Source organism: Artemia sp. Qi Xiang Cuo, chromosome 12, assembly GCF_049724085.1.
Source record: "Artemia sp. Qi Xiang Cuo chromosome 12, ASM4972408v1, whole genome shotgun sequence".
NCBI classification, from domain to species: domain Eukaryota; kingdom Metazoa; phylum Arthropoda; class Branchiopoda; order Anostraca; family Artemiidae; genus Artemia; species Artemia sp. Qi Xiang Cuo.
The window spans coordinates 11,873,655-11,887,108 of NC_142805.1; the positions used below are offsets into that span (position 1 = coordinate 11,873,655).

At 30.8% G+C, this 13,454-nt stretch overlaps 1 protein-coding gene across 1 annotated transcript in view; it reads right to left on the reverse strand.

Annotated features, from left to right (window-relative positions):
* The window catches only part of LOC148945789 (uncharacterized), a 62,807-nt gene that overhangs the window by 24,230 nt on the left and 25,123 nt on the right, over positions 1-13,454 (reverse strand). The gene's annotated exons all lie outside the window — the stretch shown is intronic.

Genomic DNA, 13,454 nt, shown 5'->3' on the forward strand with positions numbered 1-13,454 from the left:
AAAATTACAGGCACGAAGAAAAACATTGCCGAATTCGTGCTCAAAGTCAAATACCACAAAATAAAAAAAAACAATTAAAATCAAGTAAAATTAACTGTCAGATAATGGCAATTGAGCCCCCAAGCCCAGTCTCGCCCCCTGAGAAAATAACTGTTTGCGGAGCTCCTGTTGAAGTTGTAAAGAACTTCACTTATCTTGGCTCCGTGCTGTCTAATGGCGGCTCTATGGAGGAAGAAGTGTGCAGCCGAGTTTCAAAAGCCTCGTCCATCGTCGGAAGGCTCAACAATCTCTGGAGAATGCCGCATATATCTAGGCGCACGAAGATGCGAATTTATAATGCAACCTTAAGCTCGGTCCTCCTCTATGCAGCGGAAACCTGGCCTCTCAAATCAACAATCCTCAGCATGATAGACGTCTACCAGACGAAACAGCTCCGTCGGATTGAGGACTTCGATGGGACGATTTTGCAAGCAACACAAGGTTGCTCGCACTCACCTCCCAAGTGCCATTCTCCATCCAAATAGCGCACCATACTCTCAGATGGTTCGGACACCTCCTGCGTATGCCGACGACAACCCCAGTCCGAATAGTCTACGATTTTGATGCTAAGGCTCATGGCTGGTCTCGCCCGAGGGGCAGACCTCAGACAAGGTGGAAGGATAGCCTCAACAAATTCCTTGAGATAGCTAACATTGCTATCGACGAGGCCCCACTAATATCAGCAGACTGGTCAGCCTGGAGGAGCAGAGTTGCGACGCTCTCTACGCCGCCCCCAACGCGGCAGGAGCCTTAAGTCAAATTAACTGTCAAAAAGAAATATTTACAATTAAAAAAAGGATTAAAACTTAAGGTGAAAGGATTTAAAATTAAAAATGAAATCTAGCATAAATAAATATCACAAAATGGCAAAATAAAAGTGACCAAAGATAGAGAAAAAACATGAGACATGATTATTGTGAGTATACATAAACAAATAAAATAAGGGACGGAGGACTTAATTTTGGCGCAGGGCATAGTTCAAGTATTATTTAGGCGCTCCAGAATAGAGGGGATAAAACTTTTCCGGAACCTCTCAGTAACGGTATGGATCGGTGAATACGCTAGAATTGTCAAGGAAGCTAAGTGGGGGAGTCGGGGTCTAATGGGGTCGTGTAAATCGGGAAAAACGTCCTCAGTACGAGGATTAGATATTGCAGATTCAGCAAAACGCAAACAAACTTGTCTCTCCTTTCTTTTGGCGTGGTAAAACGTGCAAATTTAATCCTGAGCGAACGCTTTTGGACCGACTCAATTTTGTCGCTAAGTTCGCTTGAAAGATTCGAATGCCAGGCCGGACATGCATATTCTAATAGCGGCCTGATAAATAATAATTAAACACGGAGGGAATGCATCTTAGGGCAATTAAATGTGTATAAAAAATTTAACATAGATAATGAAACATTTGCTTGTTTAACAATATTTGAAACATGCATGTTCCACTTAAGATTATTTGAAATTGCGACACCAAGGAGGTTAACATGTTTTACAAGCATTTCGGGTGGGATAGGGTCAAGGAAAACGGGAGTGGATTTCAAGAAATTTATCGTCATTATATCTGAATTTGGTGGAATTTACTTTCAGGTTTAGGTTCTTAGCTTCATCCGAAATGCGGGTTAGGATTTCGAGGGGGTCACTTTTAGCATTCCTGTGACATACTTCAAGGATTGACAAGTCATCCACGTATTTCCACCTTTGGGGGGAAATCCATACCAATATATTAATCATGACTAGAAATTAATTAGATAAAAAGTTTTCCAAAAATAAGTTTTTCAAAGACAATTGAAGGCCATTTTAAACTTAAGCTCAGCAGATACAAATACCTTTTAAAATCAAAACTCAAAATGACCAAAAATTACAATAGAGAATAAATGAAACACACAATGAACAGAAATTAGATGAGCAATTAGAGCAAAAACATACAAAAGGTAATAATATAAATGAATAAATAGATCTAAAAGTAAGTTGTGCTTAAATTGATTATCAAAATCTTAATGAAAACGAAAAGAATTTTTCCCATTGAAGTGCAAATGAAACCTCAACGAAACGCAAATCAAATAAACAATCAATGCAAACAAACATACAATAGGTATTAATGTAAATTAATAAATAAATTTTAAAACGAGAGAAATTTAAATTGAATATGCAAATCAAGCTTGAAACGAACAAAAATCACCACAAACAAGAGTTCAGGTATGACCTTCTCTCCCTGTTAAAAGTCTAAAACCTACTGCGTCATTGGTGCTTTACTGAAAACCAATTTTATGACAAATATTTTCTTTTGTACTTAATATTGAAAATAAACATTAAAATTATAGGAACATTTTGAACTGATGAGCTTTCAGCAATTAATATCATTATACATCAAATATTAAGTTTAATTTATTAGCTCTTTTTAAAGTTGTTAAAGACGAATATAGTTTCACTACAAACAAGTGTTTGGGTACTGCCTCCTATCTTAATTTTAAATAAAAACCAAAAGATTACTGCATCATTGGCGATTAACTGAAAGAGAATTATTTTACAAAAACTTTCTTTTCCAGTTATTACAGCATTGAAAATAAAAATAAGGATACAGTGAAATTAATCTTGAACTGAAAGATCTTTAAACTATTAATGTCATTTTACATCAACTATTCAATATTAAGTTGTATATACGTTCCAAGATTGTTCGAAACGCATATAGTTTCCAGTAAAGCGCCAATGACACAGTAGGTTTTAGACTTTTACAGTGAGAGAAGGAGGTCATACCAGTAGTATGCTAAGTCTGGATTTGCTGACTCTATGTTCCTTACTGTGCTATTTGCTGACCGCTCTACACCTTTTCAAAGAAAGTGAGTAGAACCTATCAAAGAGTTTGATAACTTCTAGCTTAAAGGCATCTCATTGGGTTTGATTAAGAATGCATAGTGTCTAGAATTGATTGGCATATGGTGTTAAATCATTTTGCGTAAAAGCTAAATCTATTTGCGAAAAAAGGATATAGCATTTGCGAATTGGACTCTATGAACGATATTAATTTTTGATTGAATAATAGGAATGTGAATGATCCTAATTAGTGATCGGATTGTATGAAGGTGGTAAAAAAGGGCTAAACTGATTATCAGTTAAAGTAACCCCTCGGGCTTGTTAACCCGTAACTTATTTATTATAAATTTGGAATACCATAAATCTATGAAAATGGTTAACAATGATAAATGGTCTTGTGACTTGACCTAGCTTTACTTCTTCGATGTGTTCTGTATAATACACAAGTGGTGTTTGAACAGTGTTGTCAATTTAAAACAGAGGCTAACGTTATAGTATACTAAAAAGTTGATACTAAGAGAGATGTAGATGGGAAAAAAAGAATTTTAATAATGAAATTCAGAACAACCCTTAGAAATCCTAACAAATCAAGTAGTGAGGTGTTTATGAGTACGAACTGTCAAGGATCATAAGCACCAATGACCCTAACCACCAGGGACATCAACCCCCAAAGGTCCTCTATCCCTGAACTCCAAGGGAGTCCCCTCCTCCCAACTTTTTGGCCCCCCTCATTTTTTTTAACTTTTTTTTAATGATATATTTTTTTCAACTTTTTTTACATCTCTTAGAATGACATGTAACATACTTAAAACATAAGAAAATCACATTTAATATTTTCCAAATTCAAAATGAAAATGATATAGAAATGTTAGTCGTGACTTTTACTATTAGAAAAATAATGTTTGTAGTAGCACTTTTTTTTAACTAATTTTTTTTTGGACTTCGAAATTATTCAACGTTTTTTAACGTATCTTAAAATGACATGAAATATGCTTACGTCTCTAAAAATTTTACTCTATGCTAGCTCAGAGACACGATGCGGCTTTCCCACTGGTACTCTATGGTCGGTTATCGACACTACCTAGTTTACTGCATGTATTAAATCAATATTTTTTACGCAGTGACTATAAACACATAACTAATAACTATAAAAACCATGAAGATGAAGCATTTTAAGAAAGTGTGTTCATATGATAGTGTTATTGTAGCATTGAATGTTGACAAGGAGAAGTATTTAAACTTTGAAATAAGTACAAGTGGTAGCACTATCGAGAACGTGTGTATACATTTGAACGACAATCAGAAATTAAATTTTTTTAGAGTACCAAAAATAAGCTATAGTACAAATGGTGGATATATAAAATTGAGATCCCCGGACGCGATTTCATTCAAAGGAAACGCTAACACGAAAATAATAGTTGATGAAGAGCGGTATCTTCTTTCTAGTGCTTTCGGTACCATTCTACCTGTTGATAGAACCTATTGTCATCTTTTAGGTGGAACTTTTACCTTTGTAAAAATGATGTTGTAATAGATAATGAAATTGCCGGAAAAATAAATAGGGCATTGGTAGAAACCATCACTAAGGAATATAAAGATGAATCGATGGAAAAAAAAGTGCCAGCAAACGTTACTACCATTCATACCTACAGTCAATGAATCAAATAATACCAAAGATGAAACGCATATTGAACCTGTCGGTGACACACCAGTAAATATTGTGTATGAGTCAAAATGGAATAATGATTATTCTACTGATTACGAGTTAAGAGAAGACAATAGCTACAATATCAAGAGAGAACATGGAGAACTTCTTTATGGGACAGATTCAAAATGTCCAAAGTTGATCATTTATATTAATAATGTATAATAATGTATTTTTGTATTAATATTCTACATGGCATTATTTCATTAAAAATATATTATGCATCACATTGTTATCTGTTCATTGTTTTTAGAGTATTCTAGCATATCAAACGTTTAGAATGTCTATTAAAACATCGGAGATGTAAAAAAAGGAATTTGCATACATCTATTGTCATACACATGGGATAACATTGACAAAATTTAAGTATCAGAGTGAATAAGTTTTTTATATCATCATCTTAGGCAGATACATTGGATAAAATTGACTAAATCTAAGTATCAGATTGAATAAATTCTTTATCAACATCCTTTGTCGGATACGTTGGATAACATTGTCAAAATCTATGTATTAGAGTGGATGAATTCTTTATCAACTTCCTTTTGTCTCATAGATCAGATAACATTCACAAAATCTAAGTATCAGAGTTAATAAGTTCTTTATCAACATGCTTTGTCAGATATGCTTGATAAAATTGAGAAAATCTAAGTATCAGAGTGAATAAATTCTTTATCAATGTCTTTTGACCGATACGTTAGATAACACTAACATAATTCAAGTATCGAATTGAGCAGATTCCTTATTAAAATTCTTTATCGATATCATTTGTCAGATACGTCGGATAACATTGACAAAATCTATTTATTAGAATGAATAAATTCTTTATCATCATCCGTTGTTGGATATGTCATTATGAAAAAATTGTAAGTAAGTAAGTAACAAACTCTTTCTTGAATTCAATTCTTGGATACACAATACAGAAATTTAATTCAGGAAACTATGAAAAAATTGAACAAATTCTTTATTAACATTTTTTATCGATTGAATTTGCTACCTGGACAGACAATACAGCAATTTCACAAAATCTAAGTATCAGAGTGATTAAATTCTATATCAACATTCATTTCTCGGATACATAGGATAAAATTGACAAAATCTATGTGTTAGAGTGAATAAATTTTCTTTATCAACATCTTTTGTCAGACACATCGGATAAAATTGACAGAATATTAGTGTCAGAGTGAATAAATTTTTTATCAACGTCCTTTGTCAGATACATCGGGTAAAATTGACAAAATCAAAGTACCAGAGAGAATAAATGCTTCATCAACATCCTTTGTCGTATAAAATTGACAAAATCTAAGTATCAGATTGAATAAATTCTATATCAACATCCATTTCTCAAATACATGGAATAAAATTGACAAAATCTAAGTGTCAGAATGACTAATTTTTTTATCAAAATCTTTTGCCAGATGCAACGAATATAATTGACAAAATTTAATATCAGATTGAATAAATGCTTTATCATCATCCTTTTGTCGGATATGTTGGATAAAAGTGACAAAATCTAAATGTCAGAGTGAATAAAATTTTTTTATCAACCTCTTTTGTCAGATTCATCAAATATAATTGACACAATCTAAGTATCAGAGTGAATAAATGCTTTATCAGCATCCGTTGTCGGATATCTCGGATAAAATCTAAATATCAGAGTGATTAAATTCTATATCAACAACCCTTTCATCGAATAAAATTGACAAAATCTAAGTAACAGAGTGAATAATTTTTTTTATCAACATCTTTTATCAGTTAAAACAAATATAAATGACAAAATCAAAATCTAAGTATTTTAAAAAAATTGTAAGTAAGTTTATTAACAACATCTTTCTTGAATTCACCTCTTGGATACACAATACAGAAATTTAATTCAGGAAATTATGAAAAAAATTGAACAAATTCTTTATTAACATTCTTTATCGATTGAATTCGCTTCCATCAACATATTTTGTCAGATACATCGAATAAAATTGACAAAAAATAAATATCAGAATGAATAAAAACTTTATCAACATACATTATCGTATATGTCAGATAAAATTGACAAAGTCTAAGCATCAGAGTGATTAAAATTTAAGTATCAGTGATTAAATTCCATATCAACATCCCTTTCTCGGATACATGGGATAAAATTGACAAAATCTAAGTATCAGAGTGAATAAATGCTTTATCAACATCATTTGTTGGGTATATCGGATAAAAGTGACAAAATCTAAGTATCAGATTGATTAATCTATATCAACATCCATTTCTCGAATATATGGGATAAAATTGACAAAAGCTAAGTCCAGAGTGAATAATTTTTTTGGGAACATCTTTTATCAGATACAACGAATATAATTAACAAAATCTAAATATCAGAGTGAATAAATGCTTTATCAGCATCCTTTGTCGGATATGTTGGATAAAATTGACAAAATCTAAGTGTCAGAGTCAATAAGTTTTTTTTTCAACATTCTTTGTCAGATATATCAAATATAATTGACAAAATATAAGTATCAGACAGAATAAATGCTTTATCAGCATCCTTTGTCGGATATGTCGGATAAAATCTAAGTATCAGATTGATTAACTTCTATATCAACATCCCTTTCTCCGATACATGGGATAAAATTGACAAAATCTAAGTATTAGAGTCAATATTTTTTTATCAACATCTTTTATCACATACAACGAATATAATTGACAAAATCTAAATATCAGAGTGAATAAATGCTTTATGAGCATCCTTTGTCGGATATGTTGCATAAAATTGATCGAATCTAAGTGTCAGAGTGAATAAATGCTTTATCAGCCTCTTTTGTCGGATATGTCGGATAACATTGACAAAATCTAAGTGTTAGAGTGAATAATTTTTTTTATCAACATCCTGTGTCAGATAGATCGGATAAAATTGACAAAATCTAAGTATCAGATTGAATAAATGCTTTATCAACATCATTTGTCGAATATGTCGAATAAAATTGACAAAATCTAAGTACCAGATGAATAAATTCATTATCAACATCCTTTGTCGGGTATGTCGAATAAAACTGACAAAATCTAAGTATAAGATTGAATAAATGCTTTATGAACATCCTTTCTCGGATACATGGGGTAAAATTGACAAAATCTAAGTATCAGAGTGAATAAATTCATTATCAACATCCTTTTTCCGATATATCGGATAAAATTGAAAAATCTAAATATCAGAGTTATTAAGTTCTATATCAACATCCCTTTCTCGGATACATAGGATAAAATTGACAAAATCTAAGTATCAGAGTGAATAAATGCTTTATCAACATCCTTTAAATGCATTATCAACATCATATGTCAGATACATCGGATAAAATTGACAAAATCTAAGTATCAGAATGAATAAATTCGTTTTCAAAGCCTTTATCGGATACATCAAATAACAGTCATAAAATTCAAGTTCTATTCATTTTGACTTCATGCGCCATTACGTTGAATTTAGGTTAGACCGGTTATAGATGGCAGCACACATAGATGGCAGAGAGATATGCAAAAAGTTAGGTTAATTCAGTTTCACTTAGAGTGCGCCACTCTAAGTGAACCTGAATTAACCTAACTTTTTGCACATCTCTCTCACTATGACTGTGTGTCTGAGCAGGTGTGCTGCCATCTATAACCGGTCTAACCTAAATTCAACGTAATTACGCATGAAGTCAAAATGAATAGAACTTGGATTTTATGACTGTTATCTGATGTATCCGATAAAAACTTTGAAAACAAATTTATTCATTCTGATACTTGGATTTTGTCAATTTTATCCAATGTATCTGACATATGATGTTGATAATGCATTTAAAGGATGTTGATAAAGCGTTTATTCACTCTGATACTTAGATTTTGTTAACTTTATCCCATGTATCCGAGAAAGGGATTCTGATATAAAATTTAATCATTCTTATAGTTATATTTGGTCATTTTATTTGACATACCTGAGAAAGGATGTTTATAATGTATTTATTCACTTTAATGATTAGTTTATATCAATATTCTCTGACCTTTCTGAAAAATGATGTTGATGAAGCATTTATTCAATCTGATACTTAGATTTTGTCAATTTTATCCGATGTATCTGACAGAGGATTTTGATATAGAATTTAATCAATCTGATACGTAGATTTTGTCAATTTTATCCGATATACCCGACAAATGATGTTGATAATGCATTTAAAGGATGTTAATATAGCATTTATTCACTCTGATACGTAGATTTTGTCAATTTTATCCCAAGTATCCGAGAAAGGGATGTTGATAAGGAATTTAATCACTCTGATACTTAGATTTCGTCAATTTTATCTGACATATCCGACAAAGCATGTTGATAATGAATTTATTCAGTCTGGTATTTAGATTTTGTCAATTTTACCCCCTGTATCCGAGAAAGGGATGTCGATAAAGCATTTATTCAATCTAATGCATCGATTTGGTAAATGTTATCTGACATCTCCAACAGATGGTTTTGATTATGCATTTATTCCCTCTGGCACTTCGATTGTCTTGGCGTTATCAGAAAGATCTCACAGATGGTTTTGATAAAATACCTTTTCATTCTGGTACTAAGATTTGTTCAATTTTATCTAATGGATCCGATAGAGTAGGTTGATAAAAAAAAATTATTCACTACGGGATATATATTTTGTAAATTTTGTCCGACATATTCGACTAAGGTTGCTGATAAAGCATTTATTCACTCTGACACTTAGATTTTGTCAATTTTATCCAACATATCCGACAAAGGATGCTGATAAAGCATTTATTCACTCTAATATTTAGAATTTGTCAATTATCTTCGCTGTAAGTGATAAAAGATGTTGATAAAAAAATTATTCACTCTGATACATAGATTTTGTCAATTTTATCCCATGTATCCGAGAAAAGGATGTTGATATGGAGTTTAATCACTCTGATACTTAGATTTTATCCGAGATATCCGACAAAGGATGCTGATAAAGCATTTATTCACTCTGATACTTAGATTTTGTCAATTATATTTGATGTATCTGACAAAGGATGTCGATAAAAAAAATTAACTCTGACACTTAGATTTTGTCAATTTTATCCAACATATCCGACAAAGGATGCTGATAAAGCATTTATTCACTCTGATATTTAAATTTTGGCAGTTATATTCGTTTAATCGAACAAAAGATGTTGATAAAAAAAATCATTCACTCTGCACTTAGATTTTGTCAATTATATCCCATGTATTCGAGAAAGGGATGTTTGATATAGAATTTAATCAATCTGATACTTAGATTTTGTCAATTTTATCCGATATACCCGACAAATGATGTTGATAAAGCATTTATTCATTCTGATACTTAGATTTTGTCAATTTTATCCGATGTATCAGAGAAAAGGATGTTGATATGGAATTTAATCACTCTGATAGTTAGATTTTAATCACTCTGATACTTAAATTTTGTCAATTTTATCCGACATATCCGATGAAGGATGTTGATAAAGTATTTATTTACTCTGATATTTACATTTTGTCAATTTTATTCGATGTATCTGACAAAAGATGTTGATGGAAGCGAATTCAATCGATAAAGAATGTTAATAAAGAATTTGTTCATTTTTTTCATAATTTTCTGAATTAAATTTCTGTATTGTGTTCCAAGAGATGAATTCAAGAAAGATTTTGATTTTGTCAATTATATTTGTTGTAACTGATAAAAGATGTTGATAAAAAAAATTATTCACTCTGATACTTAGATTTTGTCAATTTTATTCGATGTATTCGAGAATGGGGTGATGATATAGAATTTAATCACTCAGATACTTCTATTTTATCCGAAATACCCGACAGAGGATGCTGATAAAGCATTTATTCACTCTGATACTTAGATTTTGTCAATTATATTTGATGTATCTGACAAAAGATGTTGATAAAAAAATTTTCACTCTGACACTTAGATTTTGTCGATTTTATCCAACATATCCGACAAAAGGATGCTGATAAAGCATTTATTCACTCTGATATTTAGATTTTGGCAATTATATTCGTTGAATCTGACAAAAGATATTGATAAAAAAATTATTCACTCTGAAACTTAGTTTTTGTCAATTTTATCCCATGTATTCGAGAAATGGATGTAGATATAGAATTTAATCAATCGGATACTTAGATTTTGTCAATTTTATCCGATATACCCGACAAATGATGTTGATAAAGCATTTATTCACTCTCATACTTAGATTTTGTCAATTTTATCCCATATATCCGAGAAAGGGATGTTGATGAGGAATTTAATCACTCTGATACTTAGAATTTAATCACTCTGATGCTTAGATTTTGTCAATTTTATCCGACATATCCGATAAAGGATGTTGATAAAGTATTTATTCACTCTGATATTTACATTTTGTCAATTTTATTCGATGCATCTGACAAAGGATGTTGATAAGGATGTAGATAAAAAAAAATTTATTCACTCTAACACTTCGATTTTGTCAATTTTATCCTATGTATCCGAGAAAAGGATGTTGATATAGGATTTAATCACTCTGATACTTAGATTTTTTCAATTTTATCCGACATATCCGATATAGGATGTTGTTAAAGCATTTATTCACTCTGATATCTAGATTTTGTCAATTTTATTCGATGTATCTGACAAAAGATATTGATAAAAAAACTTATTCACTCTGACATTTAGATTTTGTCAATTTTATCCGATGTGTCCGAGAAATGGATGTTGATATAGAATTCAATCACTCTGATACTAAGATTTTGTCAATTTTATCCGACAAGGGATGTTGATAAAGCATTTATTCACTCAGGTACTTAGATTTTGTCAATTTTATCCGATGTATCTGACAAAGAATGTTGATAAAAAAATTTATTCACTCTGACACTTAGATTCTGTCAATTTTATCCGATGTATCTGACAAAAGATGTTGATAAAAAAAAGAAAAAATTATTCACTCTAACACTTCGATTTTGTCAATTTTATCCTATGTATCCGAGAAAAGGATGTTGATATAGGATTTAATCACTCTGATACTTAGATTTTGTCAATTTTATCCGACATATCCGATAAAGGATGTTGTTAAAGCATTTATTCATTCTGATATTTAGATTTTGTCAATTTTATTCGATGTATCTGACAAAAGATATTGATAAAAAAACTTATTCACTCTGACATTTAGATTTTGTCAATTTTATCCGATGTGTCCGAGAAATGGATGTTGATATAGAATTTAATCACTCTGATACTTATAGTTTGTCAATTTTAACCGACAAAGGATGTTGATTAAGCATTTATTCACTCTGGTAGTTAGATTTTGTCAATTTTATCCAAAGTATCTGACAAAGGATGTTGATAAGAAAATGTATTCACTCCGACACTTAGATTCTGTCAATTTTATCCGATGTATCTGACAAAAGATGTTGATAAAAAAAATTTATTCACTCTAACACATAGATTTTGTCAATTTTATCCTATGTATCCGAGAAATGGATATTGATATAGAATTTAATCACTCTGATACTTAGATTTTGTTGAATTGCTGTATTGTCTGTCCAGGAAGCGAATTCAATCGATAAAGAATGTTAATAAAGAATTTGTTCAATTTTTTTCATAATTTCCTGAATTAAATTTCTGTATTGTCTATCCAAGAAGTGAATTCAAGAGTTTGTTACTTACTTACTTACAATTTTTTCATAATGACATATCCAACAACGGATGATGATAAAGAATTTATTCATCTAATAAATAGATTTTGTCAATGTTATTCGATGTATCTGACAAATGATATCGATAAAGAATTTTAAGAAGAAATTTGTTCAATTCGATAATTGAATTACGTTAGTGTTATCAAACGTATCTGTCAAAACACATTGATAAAGAATTTATTCACTCTGATACTTAGATTTTCTCAATTTTATCAAGCATATCTGACAAAGCATGTTGATAAAGAATTTATTCACGCTGATACTTAGATTTTTTGAATGTTATCTGATGTATCAGACAAAGAAGTTGATATAGAATTTATTCATTATGATACTTATATATGGTCAGTGTTATCAAATGTATCTGTCAAAATGACATTGACAAAGAATTTATTCACTCTGATACTTAGATTTTCTCGATTTTATCCGACGTAACCGACAAAGGATGATGATAAGGAATTTATTGATTCTAATACACAGATTTTGCGAATGTTAGCTGATGTATCAAACGAAGGGAAGTTGATAAAGAATTTATCCACTCAAATACATAAATTTTGACAATGTTTTCCAACGTATGCGAGGAAGGATGTTGATAAAGAATTTATTCAATCTGATACTTAGATTTAGTCAATTTTATCCGATGTTTCTGACAAAGATGTTGGTAGAAAAACTTATTCACTCTGATACTTAGATTTTGTCAATGTTGTCCTATGTGTATGACAATAGATGTATGCAAATTCATTTTTTTACATCTCCGATGTTTTAATAGACATTCTAAACGTTTGATATGCTAGCATACTCTAAAAATAATGAACTGATAACAATGTAATGCATAATATATTTTTAATGAAATAATACCATGTAGAATATTAATACAAAAATACATTATTATACATTATTAATATCAACAATCAACTGTGGACATTTTGAATCTGTTCCATAAAGTAGTTCTCCATATTCTCTCTTGATATTGTAGCTATTGTCTTCTCTTAACTCGTAACCGGTATAAAAAACATTATTCCATTTTGACACATACATAATATTTACCGGTGTGTCACCGACAGGTTCAATATGCGTTTCATCTTTGGTATTATTTGATTCATTGACGGTTTGGTTAATGGTAGTAACGTTTGCTGGCACTTTGTTTTTCATCGATTCATCTAGATATTCCTTAGTGATAGTTTCTAGAAATGCCATTTTTATTTTTCCGGC